At 42.8% G+C, this 19,235-nt stretch overlaps 1 protein-coding gene across 14 annotated transcripts in view; it reads right to left on the bottom strand.

Annotated features, from left to right (window-relative positions):
- TSPAN4 (tetraspanin 4) overlaps positions 1-19,235 on the bottom strand; it is a 716,150-nt gene that overhangs the window by 471,459 nt on the left and 225,456 nt on the right. The window contains exon 3 of one of the 14 annotated variants that reach the window (XM_042862176.2): positions 684-772. The exons of the other annotated variants lie outside the window; for them this stretch is intronic. The gene's annotated coding sequence lies outside the window, so the exon portion shown is untranslated. The remainder of the gene's footprint in view (positions 1-683; positions 773-19,235) is intronic. 14 annotated transcript variants of the gene reach the window in all.

Genomic DNA, 19,235 nt, shown 5'->3' with positions numbered 1-19,235 from the left:
CATCGCTAGTAATTAGTAACAATGGTCAATGATGGGATATTAAAAGTTACTACAGAGAACTTTTTCCAGAGGGTCTGGCTAGAGAATCTTGCCCACATGCTCAGGGTTCAGCTGATCGCCATATTTGGGGTCGGGAAGGAATTTTCCTCCAGGGTAGATTGGCAGAGGCCCTGGAGGTTTTCGCCTTCCTCCGCAGCATGGGGCAGGGGTCGCTTGCTGGAGGATTCTCAGCGATTTGAAGTCTTTAAATCATGATTTGGGGACTTCAACAGCTGAGTCAAGGGAGAGAATTCTTCCAGGAGTGGGTGGGTCAGCTTTTGTGGCCTGCATCATGCGGGAGGTCAGACTAGATAATCATAATGGTCCCTTCTGACCTTAGAGTCTATGAGTCTATTTCGTATTCTCTGGTCATATATAATTTAGTAAAGGGCATGTCAAAACTGGTTAGGAGCCAGCGCAATCCTGAGAAAAACAAAAGCTTACTTCAGCCATACTGAAGTCTCAGGAACAGATACAGAAAGGCGACTGTGAGTGACCTAAGACATTACTCCCTGCATCACTGCAGCAGCAAAACACTCTTCTGAAAAATAACAGGAGATTTTTGCAATATATCACAAGTCTCAGACATTTGAAAACAAGAAGATTATAAAATGTCAAAGCAATTCGATTTTTTTTTTCCTTACTTGGTGCTGGGAAGGCGTATGACATGAGCAGGTAATGCAGACTTCAGAAATTCAGACTGCCAACATCAGGGAGAAATATGCAGGTGACACTAAGCAAGAAAACCAGTGAAAGGAAACAGATTGCCCACTTTTCCTTGACATGGTGTAGAATCTCCACACTGCAACTCTCTTTATGACAGAATTATTCTGATCCATTCACACAGATGAGCAACAGACCCACTACATTCTGAGACTCCTGAGGCATCTATTCCAGAATGCCCAGCACCACTGCTAGGAGCAGGGGCTTTTGGGTAATTCCCCAAACACAGGGCAATGCACTGCAAAATGGAGTTAGGCACATTGATAAACCAGTACAGTTGCTACACTTCCTGTCCAAACTGGGAAGACACCTTTACAGATGGCACCAGTTCAACTGGACCTGAGACAAGGAGCTCATGCCACTTCATGCATTGCAACTAATACCTGGTTTAGCCGTTTTGTGTACGCACTCGGAGTGGGTGTGGCCCTGGCAGGCCAGATGCCAGCTTTTGCCAAGGCTGCAGGCATTAGCTAAAAAAAATGACAAACTCATAGCTGGAGACCAGACCAGTTCACTTATGTGTTAGTAGTGCTCAAAACAGCTATTATCTTTATAAGAATGTATTTAGTGTTTAAACTCTATAAAATGTTTGTAAATTGGTGCATCCATTAATCCCACTTGTAATGTCTGTATTCCATGCTAGAAGAAAATATGTACATTTTGCTTTATAAACTTTGAAAATGTTTGCTCTAAACTTGTGAACTCAGATGGGAAGAGTCTTTCCCCCCACCCATCCAGAAGAACTATCAAAATCAGATGGGCCACCAAGGAACATGGCAATACAAAGGATTGACAAATGGCCATGTCGCACATTGTAAACGCTACATGCAAGGAAGCTCGTCCTATGGACTTGGAGACTGAATGGAGGAAATAAAACAAAGACAAAAGGAAAAGTTTCCATCTCTTTGCTATCTGAACTTCCACAGGGCCAGGGACCCCAAACTGAAGCCAGAGATCCTGAGGGGTTACCCCTGGGTCTGCCCAGAAAGACACACTGTCACTCTTGGGATTTAGATGGTAACTCATTTGTGTATATGTTTACTTGCTTTAACCTGTAAATAACTCTCTTTTTCCTAGTAAATAAACCTTTAAGTTAGTTTATTACAGGATTGGCTACAGGTGCTGTCTTTGGTGTGAGATCTAAGATACAAATTGATCTGGAGTAAGTGACTGGTGTCTCGGGGTTGGAATCAATCTGAATGTTTTGTGATTTTTTTAATGTAAGTGACCATTTATCACGAAGTTCAACTTGCTGGGGTGGCAAGATAGACAGGAGAGCCTAATAGGACTGTCTGTGACTCCATGGTATGACTCTTATAGTGATCTAGGAGTTCACATTTGTTACTGGGTTGGTGAAATCTAATTATAGAGCATACCACTAGTTTGGGGTGTCTGTCCTGTTTTTGACAGTTCCACAAATGGTTAAACTGGAAACCTACCGCTCTGTGACATTATCTAAATCTCATTAATTATGCTCAGTTTAATGGAAACAATCATTTAATTATTACTGATTGTTTTTCACCTGCATACCCTGGTCAGGATATTTTGGGTTGTACATAGATCAACTACTTGATTAATTTTACAACAACTTGTTACAAAAACATTAAAAATCCAACATAAAAATCTCTAGGCAGTGCAAACTTTCACCTTCAGAAAGTTAAGGTGCTACTGTAGTAAAGTTAGATGGGTTGATGTTCATAACTTTAACACACCTGCATTTATAGAAAATTAGTTTGGAGGTCTCAGCACTTTACACACACACACACACACACACACACACACATTTCCACAAATGACTGACTGGTATTATTATAATTATTATTACTAGGGTAAGGCCAAGAAACCTCAATCAAGATCACGATTCCATTGTGCTAGGCACTGAACAGAGTAAGAGGCAGTCCCTGCCCTGAAGAGCTTACAAACTAACTAAACAAGACAAAGGGCAGGAGAATGGAAATATTATTCCCATTTTAAGGATGGGGGACTGGGCCACAGAGAAATTAAGTGACTTGCCCAAGGTCACTGAAAAAGTCAGTGGCAGAGTCAGGAACTGAAATCAGATGACCTGAATTCCAGCCCCGTGCTTTCACCACAAAATCATCCTGTTGCCAATTTCAGAAGAGGTCAAGGAGTGAATTACCCAGAAAATTTAATGCCATTCCCATGTAAGTAAAGGTCACCCCCTCTAGGGCAGGGGTAAGGAACACTGGAAGGAGAGAAGTTTATGCTGCTTCCACCTGTACTATACCTGCTCTGTGGATAAACTAATTAAACTAGCTTCATTTCCAGGCCTGCCAAGCTTCACCTGCCATGAACACTAAGCTCACACACTGTTTTGCTCCACGTATTCTGGACTAATGGATGTCATCCAACTCTTCTGCCCCAGCATACTTCTGGTGGGGGGCATGGCAAATACTTCTGTTTAGATATGATTTTTCAGTGAGCTTTCCCCATTCATCTTCGGCTTGTCACGAGCCTCTAAAAGCTTCCTGTTCTGAAGATCTGGTTGATGGTTTATTCCAATTAGTCCTGCTGTTACAAATGCAACATATACCACCGCCTGTATGACTAATGTGTACACATCATTCCTAACCAGCTAGCATGAACATTCTCTTCTCCTTTCCATTGTTCCTCCACTGGAGGATCTACCCTGACATCATCAATGCGAAAGCCGTGATTCTAATTCTATCACTGAATTCAGACTTCCCAAGTGAAACAAAGCATGCTACTAAGCACTGGAACAGACCCCAAAGGCGACCCTTAGTGAAACAGACGGTGTTGTGACAGTGAAATCAAAGCTAAAACTGGTCCCACTGAAGTCTATGAGAGTTTTGCCATGGATTTCAGTGGAACTAAGAGTTGGTCCAATGCCTCAGTTCCTATTAGTGCAGTTGACTATGCCCTTCCATAATCTGAAGTGGAACCAACAACATTAAACACAGCTCCCTAAATATAGTGGGGCAAAGAACATGACTAAAACCCATTGGTTCAAACTAGTTACCAAAAACATTCAGCCAAAAGCTCTGCTTTGGTTTCCCTTGTGTTATGGACAGTACAGTGTACAGAGGCTCACAAAGTGTTGAGGCCTCATCTAGGTACATTGTGAAGAATGGAAGAGGGGGCGTAGATTGCAGGTGGGCAGGAAGCAGAAAGGTTACAACTCGTATAACCGTGGTCAGGTGGTTTCTTGGAATCTGACAGCAATGGAAACTTGTTCTAGACAAAAGTCATGCCGAGTCTCATTGGGAAAGGGGCAAGATGACTGTCAAAATTCTGCAAAACATACACCCACAAATAAACAAGCAGAATCTATATAGATTTGCAGGAAGAGACTAAACCCACGGGGATATTAGTAACCCTCCCTTTATCCTCTCAAGCGGAGGCATTCGAGTGTGTGATAAAGAATTAAAATGACGGTGGGCTAAATTCATCCCTCGTGTAATTCTATTAAAATCAAAAGAATTCCACCTGGAGGAAGCCAGCTGAAAATTTTTTAGAGGGCCTTAAGTAAGGAGGGGAAAACACAGCAGGGAGTACCTGGAAGAGCAGTTATAGTCAATGAAGATCTTTCCAGGATTGGCAAAGCTCAAAGTAATGCATATCCCCTGCTTTGGGAAGCAACTCCCTGCACCCAATGGTAGGTTATCATCATCATTTGCTTTGCAGGACACCTAGAGGCCCCAATCAAGAACCAGGGCTCCACTGTGCAAGGAGCTGTACACACACAATAAGATAGCCCAACTCCCAAACTACCTACAGTCTCCATATGTAACAAGAAACAGGTGGCTTCAACAAAGCACAAAGTGATGGGGAGATGATTATGATCAGTGTATCAAGCAGCAGTCACAACACAGCAGCTGCCTAGCTGTTAATTCAACTGATCACAGTGGAAATACTAAAAACCAGCTCCATTCCTTTCTCACCTGAAATGATTTTCCAGAATTAGCTGACCCTTAAAAAAAACCAAACCAAATAAAAAACCCAGCAACTACTTCAAATAAAGTTTCTTTGCTTTTCCGTTAAAAAGAAGAGGTGTCTTGAGGGTTTGTAACCCTAACACATGACACCTGCCCTCAAAAACCACTGCCACCCCATTCCCATCTCTGGAGATACTGATCAGAGGAGTTTGATAACATGGTTTACTGGAGTGTGACATTTTAACTGCCTTCAGATACATGTGACCTCCAATTAATTGAATGAAAAATCATTACAAGATCTGGGGAAAGAAGGCTGGGGCAAGGAAATGTCTTCTCATTTCATATCACCTTCAGCAGCACGTCTCCTAATGGTCCCAGGATTGCATTTTATAGGCTAGTTAAAAAGGAAAGGCAGACACCTTGAAATTTATGAGGAGCTGGGGGAATATATGGAGTGCCACCTTTCTTGTTTCATTCCTCATGCCACGGGCATAAATTGGGTTCATCGCTTGTTCCTTCATTTAACAGGCATCTCTCTCCAGCACTAATATATCTTCCTCTGCTAGTTTTTAGTACTATTTACCAAGATTCATTCCTTCTTGCTGACTTTCTCCCCGGGGCATTCTGCACACCCCTGATGGAGCCCAGGAAATGCCCACCTTTCCCCCCTTCATTTTAACCCCCATCTCTCTAGGAATCTTTTAGCAATGCATGCAGCTATCTTCAGGCTGAGGAGAACTAGCTGTGACTCACTCCCTAGCAGGGCAGAGGGGTTATTCTTTAATGTTAGATGCCTCCAGCAGCTAAAATGAGTAGTTTAGTATCACCACCACAGTCCCAGATGCAGAAAATGAGAGGTCAGGATCAGACATCAAACCCAAGTCTCCCCGGCGTCAGTGCAGTGCCCAAGCACCATGCCAGTGGGCTGGCTTTGGAAGAGTAAATATATGCTACAGGATCTGAGTCATGCATTTACTCCTTGTACAAAATTGTTTTCTCAAAACATATTTATTTCTCATTCACTGGGTTCTCTGAGCATGTTCGACAGCAGCTAAATCTAGGTGATGAGCCACTAATGCCCAAAGATGCATAATACAATATTCCACTAAATTCCGGCAAGGAAAGTCTATCAGAAAAGTCATTCAAGAGGCAGGAACCATTATCATCAACTGGTGCCTGCTGCCCCTGGAATCAATATTTTGAAGCCAGAAAAAAGAATGAAACTGGATCAGACTGAAAGCAAAACTTTTGGAGAAATTCCTTCAAAACAGTACTGAAAAGCTGGTTTTTCACATGGAGCTCCAACAGTGTTAAAAGTCTGCCATCAATCTGTGTGATTCAAGAGCTATTCTTCATAAAAGGACAGCCCCTCTCACTGATTTGAATGATCAAACCCCAGGGAAGTAGAGGCTATAGAAAATCTAGTTAAAAGAAGAGAAGGCTATAAAAAGAGTGGATAGAATTGTCAGCATCATTCATTTATATTGTAGTAACACCTAGAGGCCCCCTTCAGAGATCAGGGCCAGGTTGTTAGGTGCTGTACGCACAAACATGTATAATAAAGATATTGCCCCTGGCCCCAAAACACATCAAATCTAAATAAAATAATATGCAAAGTGCATACTAAGTAGCCAATATTTGGGGGCTTGCGCGTTGTTTCTATTAGGAGGAGAAACTGATGATGCAGTAAGACATTTCTTTGATGCAATCGTGTTTATTTACAAAGTCCCATTTCCCTGAACATAGCAAGTGACAGTTTCTTTGCTCCAAGCCTCTTTCCAGTCAGCACTCTGCCCAAAAGCTCTCCCAACTTTTTCTCAGGATCACCCGAACAAGTGCTTCCCTAGATTTCTCTGGGGCTTCCTTGTTGCCTTCTCTGTCTGCTTCTTGTGGTTTTTCTCCTGCTTTTTACACACACACACACACACACACACACACACACACACACACACACCACTCCCTCAAACAATAACCAGCTCCCTCCATTTGCTTTCAGCCCCCAGTTAAACCCCTCTGCCCAACATAGCTCAAATGCCTGACCAGCCCTGGATGTGGCCTGGCTTGGTGCAGTAACTCCAATTTTTTCAGCCACCTTATTCCATAAAAGAATATAATGGCTTCATACATTTATCCCGAATGAAAGATGGCTAGTGCCTATCAGCTTCAATGAAGTTTCACCCTGCCCCGAGCATAACAATACTGTATTGGCACATAGAATGTACTGCCTCACAAGCCCCCTTGAAGTTAGGAAAGAGAAATATCCATGGTCAAGATTTTCTAACATGATTAATGATTTGGGGTGAGAATTACAATGAGAGCAAGTGCTCAGCACTATCTGAAAAGCAGGCCCTTTTAAGACACCTCAAGTTGGGCACCCAAAAATTGAGGAACTCTAGATCACTTTTGACAAATCTTGGACCCCTTTTTACATGATGGAGAAATGGATGCACAGAGAGGTGAAGTGACTTGCCCTAGCTCACACAGGAAGTTTATATTAGAAGCAGGAAGAGAAACCCAATAAACCACACACAATTTTACACCCTGACCACAAGACAATCCTTCCTCTACCTTCATATTCCTAAGCGATCAAGATCATGTTTAGGCAAAATTAAGGATTAATATGGAAGCTGTTTTTTCCTCAGAGAATTGCATGCAGATGTTTTCTGACTTATCCAAGCAAAACTTGATATGTTGGCAAAACCGGGTGTGCATAAATCAGATCTGTCAGCTCAGTGCAAGGGCTTCTGTATTCTATCCCTCAGAACAGCATATTATCTCTTGGGTGGGATAAACGTCTTTATTATGTTTATAATGAAGCTAATCAATTTTTTTATTGTAAAATAACCCCGCTCCGAATCTTGATGAAGCGCACGACATATCCTCCAAGGAACCTATTGTTAAAGATCCCTTTTTACTAGAATTTCAATAATTAATCATGTTTTCCAGTAGTTTTCTTTCTGTGTGGATTATCCTTTGATGATCTAATTTACATTTATGATGATCTATTCCCCTGTGGATTAATCGCTCATCTTATTTTCTCTATTAATCGGACATCAACATTTGCATTAGAGATGACAGAATTTTCATTATTCTCATAATGTTAAACCTGGCAGCCTGGTGCAAATGATAAATACTTTTCAATTCTAGGGGTTAACTTGTACCTTGTCCCATTTAAATTAAAAGATTTTTAGGATCTTGCAACTCTTTTTAAGTAGGTTGGTTCTTCTTTGGTGTTGATCATCATATTGGTCTTTTTGAAAGCATTTATAAACATCTTCTCAGAAAAGCAGTGTTATATATGTGCAAATATATAGCTCAATTGTAGCCAGGAACAGACCAGGAATTGTGACTCAGTCCCAACCTGGTTCTCTCCTTGCTGCAGAAGAGGGACATCATAATCTGTTTCAGCCCAACACCTAGCTCAGATGACTTCTCCCAGTGTGCTGGCTTAGCTGTGCTGGCCAGTACGCCAGGTGGAGGAGCCTTGGCTAGGTCACTTCCTACTGCTAGCCTGCCCACTCCCCACCCTGCCACTTTGTGGCAGAGGGAGTAGCAGCTCCAGAAAGGCTGTTCTCCCACTGTGGTGCTACCTATGATACAGTTGGCTGGCTGGTCCATTGTTGTTATTCCAACAGAAGTTAGTTTTTCTGCCTCAAAAGTTTTCCCTGATTCTCTAACTCAGCACCATCAACAACAGATCTGGTATCCTCTAAGTCAGGGTTCGGCAACCTTTCAGACGTGGTGTGCCGAGTCTTCATTTATTCACTCTGATTTAACGTTTCGCGTGCCAGTAATACATTCTAACGTTTTTAGAAGGTCTCTTTCTAGAAGTCTATAATATATAACTAAACTATTGTTGTATGTAAAGTAAATAAGGTTTTTAAAATGTTTAAGAAACTTCATTTAAAATTAAATTAAAATGCAGAGCCCCCCGGATCAGTGGCCAGGACCCAGGCAGTGTGAGTGCCACTGAAAATCAGCTCGAGTGCCGAAGATGCCTACCCCGGCTCTAACTAAATGCTTGTTAAACTCTGCCAGCATTCAGTTTTACAACGAAGGGGAAGATTCCGAGATAATAAATATTTATTCAGTCCCTGCGCCGCTATCAGGAGGGGAGCGTAAATATATGGTGCTTAACAAGCAAACGTGGCAGGAGCCATGCTTTTTACAATGAGAGGAAAAGTCCCCCAAGGATATGTTGGGTACATTTGAGAGCCCCAACTACAAGCTCTCTTGCTTTTTCTCAATTGCTTTCAATCAGTGCTACAGCTGCTACTTTGAAACTTGTCAAGAAAGACACAATTCTGAGCCTGTCATCGTATGAAATCCAATCTGTTTTTTTCACCCTATGAAATTCAATATTTCCTCTACTCAACCCTGATCAGAGTGTGTGTGTGTGTGTGTGTGAGTGAGAGAGATCCTTTCTGTGCAATTCCACTTTAAAAACTTTTTCTACCTCGTGGAGAAGAGATTCCATTTTATTGTATTGTATTGTATTTCATGGGTCGCTGTCTGTCTCTCTCCCCCTCCACGGTTTGATCAACGTGAGTGGATCCACAGAGAAGCAGCATTAAAGATACCATTGTAGTATAATCACCAAAATCCTAAGGTGGATTTATTTCTCTTTCCTCCCCACCTTGTTTCCTCTACATCGCTCTCACAGACCGGTAAGGATCACACACACCTCTATCCCCTATGCGCCTCACTGTGACTGCACCATACTGGTGGCTTGCCTGTACCAACCACCTTTCTGCCAGCCAAGGAAAACTGGATGGAACTCCTTTTAATACCCACTAAGAAGGAAGGATGGACAAATCGATAGAGGACTGGCCTAGAACTCAGAATATCTGGGTTCAATTTCCAGCTCAATCACCCTCTTTCCATGTGACCTTAGTCAAATCACTTAATTTACCTTAGGCTTTATTTTCCCATTAATAATAATAATAATAAAAAAAAGGTGGGGGGATGCAGACAACACCTCAGAGATGTTGTAAGGATAAAATCCGTTAAAGACTGGGGCACTCGTATCCCAGGGTGATGAGGGGCATACAAATGCCTAGATTGACAGATGACAGGGATGCTGAGTGATATGGACACTCCCCTTCTCACGGCAGGGGCTGAATATGCTGAATACAATGCTGTCTGGACATGAGACCAGCAGCCCTCAGGAGTTGACAAAAGACAGTGGTGTGGCTCCTCAGCGAGATGGGTTACAGCCTAACCCTAGCTCGCTACACTGGTTGCCCATAGACTAATCACATGAAGGTCAAGATTTCAGTCCTTAACAATCTGGGCCCAGGGTACCTAAAGCTCCTGGGATGAGGACAACTGTCAACAGCTCGACTTCTCCTCTGGCACAATGGCACTATTTTCTTGGACATTGGCCCTTGGAGTTTTCTTGAAGGTTGGCCCAAGGCAGAAGAATGAATTCCCACAGGATCTAAGCTCCACCACAGACCTCACCTACCTTCTAGTGCAAGGCACACTTCCTCACCCAAAAGCACAGGGACATCTGGATTCTCATTTAAAATACGGAATATTTGGTTCTCCATGAATTATTTGTTTAAAAAGTCTCCCTCTGCATGCTAACTATTCCAATGCAGCAGCAGTACTGGTACCACATTAACTTCCTGCCCCCTTTGACATCTGGTCAGCCAAAGGAGCAGGAGTAGGCAGTGCTATTAGGCCACCAAAGATTAATTATTATTTAATTGTATTACAGTAGCATGTAGGCTCTCCAATCAAGGATTGGGGCTCCGTTGCGCCAATACTGATTGGCCTGGACTGAAAAAGACTGTCCCCCATGCCCCACTGATCTGCACATCAGACAGGGCACAACGTGCGGATGAATCGGACAAATAGAGTGCAGACAGGTTGGGAGGATGTGGTAACAATAAAACAAACATCTTATAGAAAAGCTGAAAAGTTCAGTTCACCACTTGCCTAATCAAAGCCAGATGAAAGTGATCTGTAGGCCTCACCCAGGATAGGTTTTAAGGGGGTGGGGGTAGATTTAAGAGAGGGTAAGCTGGCAGCATTGTCAATTTTGACCAGGAGTTTTCCTCCCATCACTCGAGGGGAAGGGGGACAGCATGGGAAAAAGCAAGGAGGTGCTTGAGGGAGGAATGGACATATAGGTAATCAAGGGAGGGCTACAGTAATTAGTTCAGGCAGTTGGATGCCAGCCTATGACATTTTTCTTTAAAGTTCTTTTAGACTTTGAGCAGTTCCTATTGCAAGTTTTTCTTCATAAATTGTTTCCATGTTGAACACAAGATAATCCTGCACAAAATTGAATTTAGTGTTAAACTGAAATTTATTCAAAAAACCCTATGGAGGCGAGAAGCTTCTATAAAAACTTTAAAATTATTTCAAAAACAATTTTTGACCCATCTAAATCGCACCATGTTAGTCCTTTGTGTCGCCACTCTGATTCTTCGCCATGTCTTTCTAGGAGATGTAAGGCAGATGCAAGAGAGAACAGAGCAGGAGGTTGCTGTGATTGAAACACATTGGATCAGGAACACATATGGAGAGCTGGGAGGTGCATTTTGGCACTAGCCCTAATTATCACAGCTACTACATCTACAGTTACTATTTTGCAGTGCCACCTGGGGAGATGGTAGCTACTGAGATTCTAGACGCTAACTCCGCAGATCTAATTAACCATTTCTGCTTCTGCAAAAACAGGCACATTCCTGCCAGAACAGCCGCACACACCAGTGAGTGTAGTGAACTTGTCAGCAACAGAGTTTGTTGCACTAATTTAGACAGAATAAATGGGCCCAAAGAGTCAAAGGTATTAATAGGACCCTGTCACTGTCCAACACTGGATCCTGTCTTAAACAAGAGGGCTTGGGATACAGAGACCTCAGCCTGTTTACTACCATGGCAAACACACCGTTAAAAAAAAACACCCTTTTATTAAAGTTATAGTAAAGAAGGGAAAACCGTTAAAATATTTGAAATGTAAAGTATTAAGTACTTTCATTTCAACAACATCCCTTTCCCTTTAGCTGCAGAGGGTCTCTAGAAGGAAAATTCCCATTGTTTCACAGTCTCTTGGGTGGTTTTACAGATGGTAATAACTGTCCTTTTGGTGAAAAGAAAAAGTAGTTCATTGAGATGTCCTGGAGCTATCGATGCTGTTGTTGTTAGAGTCCAATCTCGTTGTCTTGTTTTGCCTTTTAGGCAAACACACATAAGGAGGGAAAAACAAGAACAGCAAAGATAGAAAATGCAGCCTCCAATCTCACTGCTGGAAAAACATAGGCACAGCACACAGTATTATCAGCCACTCTGAGACACTGGCAAATGGGTACCAGCATCCGGCTGTCTAGAACACTGTTTTTAGCTGCCTTTCTGGTCACAAGCTTATAGCAGTATTGCAAAAAAGAGTTTCAGTCAGCTAAGCCAGACTCTCATTAGACAGAAGGAAAAAGGAGGGAGAGATGAAAGAGAAGAAATAAGATAGGGAAAGAAAAGGCCCCATGGGGGTGTCAGGGAGACAAAGTCTCGCATCCCAGGTGGTTGTCAGGAGTTAGCTGGAGCTGGCAGCATCATCTGGCTCCCTCTCGCTGGCCTGGTCTGGTCAGGAGTTCTCTCCGGATTAGGATGAAAAAGGTCCAGGAGTCCCAGAAGACACCAGGGGTAGCAGCCATGACAATGAAGCTCACTCCTTCCGCTTCTTTCAGTCACCCAGTGTTGCGATAGCCAGTCTCTTCTTTGAAGGACCCCAGGAGGGAGTGATTGGGGGGAGGAGGGAGCCTATCCCTTCATTATTCTGTCTATGAATTAGGCCTAATTTCCAAGACAACAATTGTGGTTGACTGATTTCCAGTCCCACCCATCTTTTGTTTACCAGGCATGATCTTAACACAGTCCTGGAGTTATCTCTGGAGGCCTTTTCGTTTGTACTAATTCAGTCAGTCACCCTTTTGCACCTTTTCCCATCAACACTTATTAATATCGGTTATGGTGAAACTTCATGAACGTTCACTCACTTTTCACAGTTGAGTTCACAATTAGGGTAAATTTGTAGGTCCACTTATCACGAGTCCCAAGGACATACCAAGTACAGCATTCAGGGAAATGGCACTGAGATGCTCTCCAAGTAGCAAAGGGACACTGAAGTTCAAGGCCAACTGAAGGGTGGAGGGTCTATTATACCCCAGAGCAATTAAGCCAATTTTAGAACAGTCTATCGAATATGTGATAGAAATACTAGCGTACGTGGGGAAAAAACCACCCGATTCCTCACCTCTGGCCAGATTGTGATCCCCTTACACTGAACAGTACCTGCTCCACAAAAGGTCTCAATGACTTCAGTGGGATTGCTCCTGGAGTAATGTTCTATTCAACGTGAGTAAAGGTATCACAATCTGGCCACTAACAAGAGCACCCTCAAATCATCCAGCTCAGGAATAAGCCACACAGTACACGCAAACTACACTAGAATATAAAGCACAGATTTATTGGGGCACAATTCAACAATAATTGAAAAAGTGACTTCAGGAGTCCAAAACACGTAGCCACTTATGACAAGATTTTAAAATCAAGATGGCAGCTAGAACTACTTAAAAATAGTGAAACACTACTAGAATACCGCGCATGTATCCATGGTGGAAGGCAAAATGTAAAAGCGTAGCTCTGCCAGTTCTGGATTAGACAGACTGCCCAGTATCAGAAATCAGAGGGCAATGTATTACTGTGCCATACAATGCTAGTTCCACTTCTGCAGTAAGCAAATGGAGCTTGTGTTCCAAGTCAAAATATAAGCCACCACTCATGATCCAGTTGTGAAATGTGTCTGTTTTCCAGTGCATTGGATTTGATCCCTTAACTGGCTTCATGATCCAGCTGATATTGCTCAGCAAAGTCTCCAGATAACTATTTTATTCATTGGGTAATAACAACCTGAAGCCTTGCATCTGCTAGTGGATGTTGCATATCAAAATATAAGCCACTCAGGATGTGACGCCGTTTGAATGCATTTGACGCCTCATCGCTGATTATTAGATTCTGTCATTCCAATTTGGTTTGGGGTTTGGTTTTTTTACACTGTTAGTTCACGCAATGTATTCTCAGCATCACTAACTATCTGAGCTGTAAACATATTATTCTTCATCACCCGAGCTCTGGAGAAGAATTGTGAAAATGCAGGTCTCAGCCAGGTCAAAGTAACCTGCCCCAGTGAGAAATGAAACCTCAGACTCTTGCGCTGCTCCAATACTTGTACTGTTGAGCTGCCATAATGACATACTACATCCCATTAATCTGCAATTACATGCTGACAGCGACTGTCAATCTAATACAAAATCCATTTGGCGGAACTAAATAGACCATTACTGTCCCTCTCACCATCGCTGTGACTAAAACTCTGAGAAATAAGGTTAAATGTGGGATTTAATAGGGCTGTGAGCATTCCTAATTTCTTTAAAAGGGGAAAAAGATTAAGGTGCTGATGGCCCTACCACTCTTTGGTTTGAGGCAAAAAAGACTGTATGAGATTTGTCCAGAAACTAAAATCTTTACTTTTGCTCACACACACACTCTGCTCTCACCCGCTCCACCCATCTAGCCTACCTGTTTCGTGTTCCCTAAGCACGATGACTGTGCAGAAGCTTTCCAGATGATAACCCCCCTCCTCTATGTCCTGCCCTATCAAAAGGCCTCCTTGTCACCAGGTATGTCAGTCTCAAAAATACCCAATACCCCTTGACTGCTAGTCTCGTTCAGCCCTGCAAACCAAAATTGATATCAACATTGGCATCCACCTGGAGGGAACGATACAACAGCCAATGTTTGCAGTGGGGCACAGGGAAGCGGTAGATACGACAGCGTACTCGGATGCAAGAGACCTCAGTTCTATTCCCAGCTCAGCCACTGACCCACCATGTGACTTTGGGCCCCCGTTTCCTTTTCCTCCGTCTTGTTAGTCTAGACCCCAGTTCAGGAAACCATCCCTGTCTGGGACATCACTTAAACACACCCTTAACGTTGAGCATTAAGCTTCGAGTGCTGTCTTGAATAAGCACATTCCTAAATCTATTCTTAAGTGCTTTCCAAAATTAGGACTTTAGACCGTAAACTCTTCAGGGTGGAGATAGTGTTTGTACAGCACCATGCTCAATGGGGCTCCAATCTCAGCTGGAGCCTGGAGGTGCGACCCTAATACAAATAGCAATGGGTTGACTTTTCCTTCCTCTCCCAATACGGTTTTACTACATTTAAAAGCATTTGAATTTCATAAGGATTTTCCCACCCATGCATCTGTTTCTATTTTATTTTTAACAACACCCAACAACAAAACAAAACACACACAGAATCCAAGTGTCACAGACCTCTTCATAATCAGCGTTACCGTCTGGGAGAGATGCAACCATTTTAAACACTGGTTTTCAAAACAGAATGTTCCATATTTCCTGCTACCTCATAGTCCAGCCTATAAAACAAAGACTCTAGATCCAAGGGGTGAAATAAGAGGACATTCTAGTTCTTATGGTAGGATTTCTATCAAACTTTCAATGTGACAGCAATATATCTTGCTGAGGGCAAAATTAAGCCCAATAGAGACACTGCTGACTACCACAGATATAACACCAATTCATTTGTCTGTCTTCTTACCAGCCTCAAACCTTAGGACATCAAAATCCTATTTCTCATTATTTACGGAAAGGCTATTGGTGCCCCGTTTTTCAGGTACTCAGGGCAGGGGCAGTTCCCATGGATTTCAAATGGAGTAGTGGGTCCTCAGCACCTTAATAAACAATCATCAGATTTCACAGGCTTCAGAACCTGAGTACCCCAAAAATGAGTCATCCACATTTATTAGTCTCTTGAAAATTTGAAGCTCAGCCTTGCTGCTCAGGCAGTGCAAAGTAGCCAAATCAAAGGGAGCTTATACTTCCTTCGGAATAGGCTACTCGCTTCAGGTGAAGTTACACTGACTTGGCAGGTAATAGAGAGCGCAAAGGAAACCAGATGACTTTTTATAATTATTACCTTTCTTGGAAAACAAACAAATGTTCAAGGGGAAAAAAATGGAGAGAGAAGATTCTGCACTGTATTATAAAGGTGACAGACTTTACGACCTTAAATAACGAAAGCAGCTCCCAGCACAGAAAATGGGGAATGTGGAGTCAGAGATTTATTTTCTCTCTTTGGAGTTTATCTATCTTTGATTTGGAAAGAGCAGACCTGGTGTGTTGGCTGCAGAAGAGGTTTTAAAACATCCAGGCCTTTACATGTCAATGGTGCATTTCCTCCTAAACAGTTTCACAACCGTGACTGTCCCAAGCAAGATCAGGGAAGTCTGGACAATGACCTCACAATATACAACTATAAAATAAGTGGATAATCAACCACATAATATTGGGTACTGCTCCATGAAGAGGTGACATTAAAAGCCACAAGAAGGGGGCTCAAGGGGTATATTCACTGTACTGAAAGCAAAGGGGAATATTTTCAAAGGTGTGCTAGAGGATATAAAGGGAAGCAGTCCTACTGAAAGTAGTTTGTTGGAGATTTTTAAAATTGCCAGAACACTATATTATAGCAAATAAGTACATACATAGCTTTGTGATAAGTGGGCTCTTTAAACTAGCAGAGGCGGAACAAGATCCAGTGGCTGGAAGCTGAAGCTAGACAAATTCAGAGTGAAAAAAGACACATGTTTTTAACAGAGAGGGTAATTAACCATTGCAACAAATTACCAAGGGATATAGTGGATTTGCCATCACTTTAATTCAAGGCTGGATGTCTTTCTAAAAGATACGCTCTAGCTCAACCAGCAGTAACGGGCTTGATGCAGGAATCATTGAGTGAATTTCTATGGCCTGAATTATACAACACGTTGAAATCTATCACGTTTGTTTTCATATTATATGGTAAGTATACTTCTTTTGATAGGGGCAAAACCTCAGCTGGTGTAAATCCGCGTAGTGCTATTAAAGTCAACAGAGCTATGCCAACTTACTCAAACTGGGAAACTGGCCCATAATGGATTTTTATTCTATAATCCAAAGCCAAGGGTACATTACTGCTGATGTGATGTGATGTTATACTACATGAATTACTAATGAAGGCACCAATAATATTGAGAGTTAAACTAATTTTTAGAAATTAGCAGAAATTGAGCGTATGCGTGTAAATCAATAAAATTCAATCAAATCTTCCACAAAAACCTGCTCGTTCTTTAGCTATACATCAGCCTGGGTATCCTTAACCTCTCAAGGCGCTGTGGGAAAAAATCAAATTCAAGACCTTGTTGTCAATACAGGGACCATGATATTTACTATGATGTACAGCACAACCCTCATCTTTAAGTAGCCTAGGACAGGGGTCCCCAAACTTTTTCATAGTGTGGCCCACATCTCAATAAAGAGACTGACTGATGCACACATCCCTTCCAAACTGTGATTTGCACAGACCACATCCCATCCCATTCACAATTGCCAGGGCTACCTCCCTTCTCATTTGCTGATTGAAAAATATTCCTATGGCAACTATGATGACTGATTACCCATGGAAAAGCAATATTGGAAAATATTTAATGGATACTGAGCTGTCTCCAATGCAACAGGTATTTTGTCCTGTTTGAAAAAAATTATTCTTCTTTTGCTCATAATTTCATATACCCCTCTGATCTGTTCTGGTTCTCTCAGCTGGAAACAGGGAAGCACCATGTGACCAGGTGGCTCCCAACAAGTTTGTGAACTGGTGATTTTAGGAGGAGTTCAGAGACTACAATGGCTGAGACACAATGGGTACATCTACACTGCAATAAAAATCCCCACAGCACCGAGTCTCAGAGGTCCAGTCAGATGACTTACATTCATGGGGCACAGGCTATGGGGCTAAAGACTGCAGTGTAGATGTTAGCCTGGGCTCCAGCCCGAGCTCATTTGGACCTTCCCCTTTACAGGGTTTCGGAGCTCAGGCTCCAGCCCTAACCCAAATGTCTACACAGCAATTTTACAGCACCCACAGCCTGAGTCCTGCAAGCTGAAGTCAGCTGACTTGAGCCAGCTGCCACCATGCCATGGGTCTTTTATCACAGTGCAGATATACCCAATGTGGCATGGACTTGCACTAAGGAGATCTGGGTTCTATCCTTGGCTCAACCACTGAACTGCTGTGTAATTGTGGGAAAGTCACTATCCCTCAAAGCCTCCTGTCTTCCTTTATCTGACCTATTTAGACCAAGCTCTTCAGAGCAGGGACTCTCTTACTCTGTGTTTGTACAGATAGCCCAATGGGGCTGTGATCACGCTGAGGCCTCTAGCTAGGCACTACTCTATTACTAATTCATACATTTGTCCTGAATCCACAGACATATTGTGCACGAGAGACAGAAGGAGGGACTAGTAACTGGTGATTTCCTTTGCCTCAGATCGTTCCAATTTACGTTTGTGGAGAGCCAGAAATATGTTGGGTTTTCAAAGTAACCAGGATACATTATGGAACTCTGGCTCCCAACTGCAATGATAGAAATTAAACTAAATACTCTGAAAATGCTTTCCTCTTTCTGTAATTTCCTTTGAATTTTCTATGTTTAGGAATAAAAGCTGTTTCAGCTTTAACAAATACAACAATTTGGGGGTTACTTTTGCTTTCCAGCTCAAATACCTTTTTAAAAAGCTTTTTAAACAAACCCGTAGAGGGACTGGCCATGCTGCATTTTCACATCATGCATACAGGCAGTGAAATTACAGGGAAAGCAGTGACTTAGGCCTGGTCTACACTACGACTTTAATTCGGATTTATCAGCTTTAATTCGAATTTACCCTGTAACCGTCCTCACAACGACACTATTTATTTCGATGTAAAGGGCCCTTTAAATAGATTTCTGTACTCCACCCCGATGAGCGGAGTAGCGCCAAAATCGATTTTAACATTTCGAATTAGGGATAGTGTGGCCGCAATTCGATGGTATTGGCCTCCGGGAGCTATCCCACAGTGCATCATTGTGACCGCTCTGGACAGCAATCTAAACTCGGATGCACTGGCCAGGTAGACAGGAAAAGCCCCGCGAACATTTGAATTTCATTTCCTGTTTGCCCAGCGTGGAGAGCACAGGTAACCACAGATAGCTCATCAGCACAGGTAACCATGCAGGCTGATAATCGAAAAAGAGCACCAGCATGGACTGTGACGGAGGTACTGGATCTGATCGCTGTATGGGGAGAGGATTCAGTGCTTGCAGAACTTCGTTCTAAAAGACGAAATGCAAAAACTTTTGAAAAAATCTCCAAGGGCATGATGGAGAGAGGCCACAATAGGGACTCTGAGCAGTGCCGCGTGAAAGTCAAGGAGCTCAGACAAGCGTATCAAAAAACAAAGGAGGCAAACGGTCGCTCTGGGTCAGAGCCGCGGACATGCCGCTTCTACGCCGAGCTGCATGCAATTCTAGGGGGGGCCGCCACCACTACCCCACCTGTGATCGTGGATTCTGGGTCGGGGATAGTCTCATCAGCGACGCCTGAGGATTCTGCCGATGGGGGAGAGGAGGAGGAGGAGGATGAGGATGAGCTTGCAGAGAGCACACAGCACTCC

The sequence above is a fragment of the Chrysemys picta genome, chromosome 4 (genome assembly GCF_011386835.1).
Source record: "Chrysemys picta bellii isolate R12L10 chromosome 4, ASM1138683v2, whole genome shotgun sequence".
Classification (NCBI taxonomy): Eukaryota; Metazoa; Chordata; order Testudines; family Emydidae; genus Chrysemys; species Chrysemys picta.
The sequence above is the reverse complement of the archived record's forward strand: the minus strand, read 5'-3'. Positions and strand labels throughout refer to the sequence as shown.